We start from the raw sequence: 4,695 nt of genomic DNA, 5'->3' as shown, positions 1-4,695 counted from the left end.
CTCAACAAAGCAGCTGGCAGAAAATTATGTTTTAGCTTTAAAATCAAGACCAACATGTCAAAGGGATCTAACTCAAATCTGGCACTATTGAGAAAAATGAGTTTAAAGTTTGGAAAGTTAATTTCAAATTCTATTTTAAACTGCATTGACATTTAAAATATTTTATCACCCTAAAAGAAGCGTATATGCATAAGCTTGTGTATACGTATCACTAAAAACATTAAAACATATAAAATTCTATAAATTTTCACGAAAATATGAAAACTAACCTGTATAGTCCCTTTTTACTTATTAGCTTGAGTTAGACCCTTTCAGTCAGGCCCCTGACACGGCCTATATCAATGCATTGGAATCGTGGTAGACAGGATGTCCTGGGCGCTAGTAAATAGCGCCCACTGTCAAATGCGAAAACATCAACAATTTTTTGTTTAACGTTTATTTTGGTTAGTTGATCAGTTTTTGGAATCATTTTTTCCACCTCTTATGATCACGAAGCACTTTAAACTCGCTTTAATATTAATGTACGGTAAGATGAGCATGCGATTAGTTGAATAAAGCAACCCAACAAACACGCATTGTGAATGTGATTTCGTGTGTGGCTCACAACATCAAACAAAAGCTGCGTTTGTTGATTACACGCTCGTTTCAATTTGCACGAATATGAGTATAAGGCAGTTAGATGTTGGCTACGATAAATTTCATTCATGCCAGGGGCCTGCTTTCAGTTATCTCCGTTTTTGTTTTTATTTTGAGTTAGACCCTTTGAGTTATCGCTTTTTATGTTTTGTTCTTGAGTTAGACCCTTTCAGTTATCTCCTTTTTTGTTTTGTTTTTGAGTTATACCCTTTCAATTATTGTTCCGTTTTTGTTTTGATTGAGTTAAATTCTTGTCTTCTATCGTTTACCTTGGTGAAAATACGCTTAATTCGAAACTAGTTTATTGGACAATTCAGCTACTCACCCATAACACCGATAGTTGTTGCACCAGTAAGTATTATTTTCAAAACGCTAAGCAAAAATTTTAAACTATAATGCAGTACGCAAAATTTATCTGAATTTCAGCATATCCTCCGGTAACATTCGCAAAACCAGGCAAAAATAATATCAGTTGGAGCAGATTGAGCATCACGAAATGCGGAAAACACTTCAAAACGCAAGCAACATGAACAAAGTAGTGTTTTTATCACTGTTGATAGTAGTATATTACTAATCTAAACTTTTGGTTCTTTGTAGGATATCAGCGGGTGGTCGGCGGTGGTCAGTCGAAAGAATAACAGGATACGAGCTGATTTTGCCATAGTGGAAGCAGCAGCGCTCTTCTCTGTGCATGTCCGTCTTCAACAAAGCCAGACGGCGTCCTGCGGCAAGTCGGTCCGGGATGCGTTTGTGATCCTTGTACATCACCAACTTTACGATCAAGTACTTGGACGGATGCACACCGACACTTCTCGCGTTGGGTTCATTCTATTTTCGTACGGTACATCCTTACCGCCCGGGAACTTCATCGTGCTTGCGTTTTGGTTCCCATCGGACGGTGTGCTTTTACTTTTGCTTCTTGGATAAGGACTCCTACATTTGGTCCCTGCGGGTGTGTTTGAAGTGTTATCCCGAAAATGGTTTCCCGACCACCAAAGTCCAAGTGAATTTAGAGTGTTTACCCAAGTAATGCTGCTCAAGCCGTAATGCATACGGTGTTAATAAAGCGAGCATTACTCTCATAAGTGTATGAAGTTTTATTAAAATGGGATTGGCCCCCAATATAGATAGTTGCATAGAGGGCCCCCCATATAGCCACAGCTGTAGAACTGAGGGCATTTCCATGCTGGGGATGACGGGTTCGATTCCCGATCGATCTAGAAACTATTCATATTGGAAATTTCCTTAACTTCTTTGGAAAAAAGTATCTTTGTGCCTGCCACACGATATTCAAATACAAAACGATCATTGACAGAGGACGGTCTCAGATAAAAACTGGGTGCAGAATCGATTTGATTATCTCGGATAGATACGTCAGTTGATACAATGGTATATGTATTGTAAAGAATTAATCCTTTATTGAATAAAAAGATAACTGTTTATTATATTTTTTTCTTATACAAACTTTGTTCGTATTACCTTGATGGCATCTTTTATCAAAACGTTTGATAATTCTTGGCGGAGTAATCAACGAGTTTTTGTTACGCAGGAACCTCTTCATCATTTAATTCCGGATCTTCCAGATATTCCACCGGCCAATCTTCATCCGCAGCATCTAAATCGGCATCGAAATGATCTTCCTGATCGAGTTTCCTTTTCCTGCCTCGCTTAGGGGCCACGAGATTTTTAAGCAAGATTTCATAATATTGCTTGTTTTTGATAAATGGCAGCAACTTTCTCAGGTCTTCTAATTTCTCCTTCGGCAACGGTATCGGTTCCTTTTCAATTGGTAAAAGCATTGGTAAGGGCAAATCTGGGTTTCGAAAATGTTGTTCATCTCCCAAAGAAAAGCTTGAAAAATTTTCTTCGGTGATGTCCATTTTGTAAAAAATGACACCGGGAGAGACAGTTCGATATTCAAACTGCATTATTTGTTTGAACTTTATTGGTTGTCCAGAAGAGTTGTGTTTGGGACGCTTGTACCTTGACTGGAGCGATTTCAGCGCAACGAAATCAATTTGTTCTAATTCCGTTACATGTACCATTCCATGTAACGTTTCACTTGCGAAATAAGAACAGCCCAATCGCGTGGTGTCTCTATGTCCATATTATTCACCTTCTTAGCCCGTTCGATGGCGGCATGAATGGAGTCTACCTCCATATGGCTGTGCCCACTAACCATAAAGTTATGCCTGATCGTCATTTCTCGCTGGGCTCTTACACATTCCTCGATGAAGAAGCTGATCATCATACACATCGTCATGTTGTGGTTTTGTCCACCACATCTGTCGGAATAAAGGTTTACAGTTCGGACATTTGCGAAAGAGTCTTCGTTCAATAGGCGTCGGAGAGTCATCAGAACACAGGAGCCAATTTCCTGGGATCCTCGACGGGCCTTGGATTCATCCCACAAAAAGCACCGAGCCGAGTTACGTCCTTGGTGGGTTTCGAATACTGTGAGATTGAGTGTATACAGTTGTCGACTATAGAATGCTTGTCCACACTGGAGATGGGGAGTAGGCAAACATTTTTGCAGGTCGAACGATGCAGTGTACACTGTTCTGTCGGTTTTAGCATCTAGCACGTCCTTTTTCTTCGCTGTGTACATACGTTGTGCATGGTCTTGGTGTTCGCGCCGGGTAGTTAGAACTGTTTCGAGTTCAGCAGTGTTGGCATGTTGCTTCACTAGAATGTTCAGCCTATCACATTCGCAGCACGTGTCAGCCTTCGGCTTGCGGAAGCTCATATTAAATTGTTTAAATATGAGTCGGTAACTGTTATAATGGACAGGACTCATCCCATCTTGTGAACATTTCGTTTTGTACATTTCGTACATCTTCGTTATGTTCAGGTCGCTTGATAAGTATAGCTTCGTTGACTTTTCTCTCGTATAGTGCGAAGTGTAAGCCGGATATGATAAGATGTGCTTTTCTATGTATGCTTTAACTTCCATGCTGATCGGATTCCTGTTGGTGTTTTGTGCTCGCTTTATTGGATGGAAAATAGCAGAGAAAGCAGTAAAACACGTCTTTACAGGTCGAGGTAACAAACTGGTGTGATCTTTATTCATTTCCTTTTCCCTCTTCATTCGTGCCCCATTGCGTTACACTAATGGTCCATTCACACTGTCGATTGCGTATTCGATGAATGCGTGATGCTCAATGGCACAATGATGCTCAATGGCACAGTGCTGCCATCACTCCTCCTCATCGCGCTGAGATCGTAGACCAATCCTCTCGCGTATGTTCTCCAGCTTCACCCTGTTCAGCGGTTTTGTTAGTATGTCCGCCAACATGTCCGCCGATGGGCAATATGTCACATTTATGTTGCGTGATTCTGCCAAATCCTTCACGAAGTGATATTTGGTGTCCACGTGCTTAGATCGCTTCAGTCCTGCGTTCTCGTCCAACATCTTGATGCAACTTTGGTTGTCTTCGAAGATCTGCACTGGTTTTTGTACAGGCTCCCCGAAGTCCTTCAGTAGCTTTTTGATCCAAAGCAGCTCCCGGCAACTTTCAGCTAACGAAATGTACTCCGCTTCGGTCGATGAAAGTGCCACACACGCTTGCTTTCTGGCACACCACGAAATCAAGCCACCACCCAAGCGAAACAGGTAGCCCGAATTCGATTTCCGGTCCTTCACATTTCCGGCCCAGTCTGCGTCCGCGTATCCCTGAAGATCTTCTTTGCCGGCACCTAATACCAGCTTCAGCTCGCTTGTCGCCTTCAGGTAGCGCAGAACCCTTTTCGCTTCCGTCCAATCCGCATTCGTTGGCTTGCTCACCTGCCTTCCAAGAATCGATGTACTTATAGCGATGTCTGGCCGGGTATTCACTGATAGATACAGCAAACCACCGACGAGGCTCTGGAACTTGTCATTGTTCGGTAGACTCTCCAACTCCTCCTTTTGCTGTAGATATCCGACGTCCATAGGAATCCGTGATACCTTCGCATCCGCAAGTCCAAACTGTTCAACCAGCTTGTCGATGTATGCCTTTTGGTCCAAGCAGTAGGCGTTACCTTCTTTCGTCACTTGTAGTATTCCGTCCGTCCGCCAGC

General features: G+C 42.2%; 1 long non-coding RNA gene across 1 annotated transcript; it reads left to right on the top strand.

Annotated features, from left to right (window-relative positions):
* The first annotated feature begins 724 nt into the window (after window positions 1-724).
* Window positions 725-2,669, top strand: LOC109424517 (uncharacterized). Its single transcript, XR_009997135.1, has 3 exons — window positions 725-987; window positions 1,063-1,171; window positions 1,234-2,669. It is a non-coding gene; the product is annotated as an uncharacterized LOC109424517 (long non-coding RNA).
* Window positions 2,670-4,695: the final 2,026 nt, after the last annotated feature.

This window comes from Aedes albopictus, chromosome 2 (assembly GCF_035046485.1).
Source record: "Aedes albopictus strain Foshan chromosome 2, AalbF5, whole genome shotgun sequence".
Lineage (NCBI taxonomy): Eukaryota > Metazoa > Arthropoda > Insecta > Diptera > Culicidae > Aedes > Aedes albopictus.
This window is presented reverse-complemented; position numbering and strand designations above follow the sequence as displayed.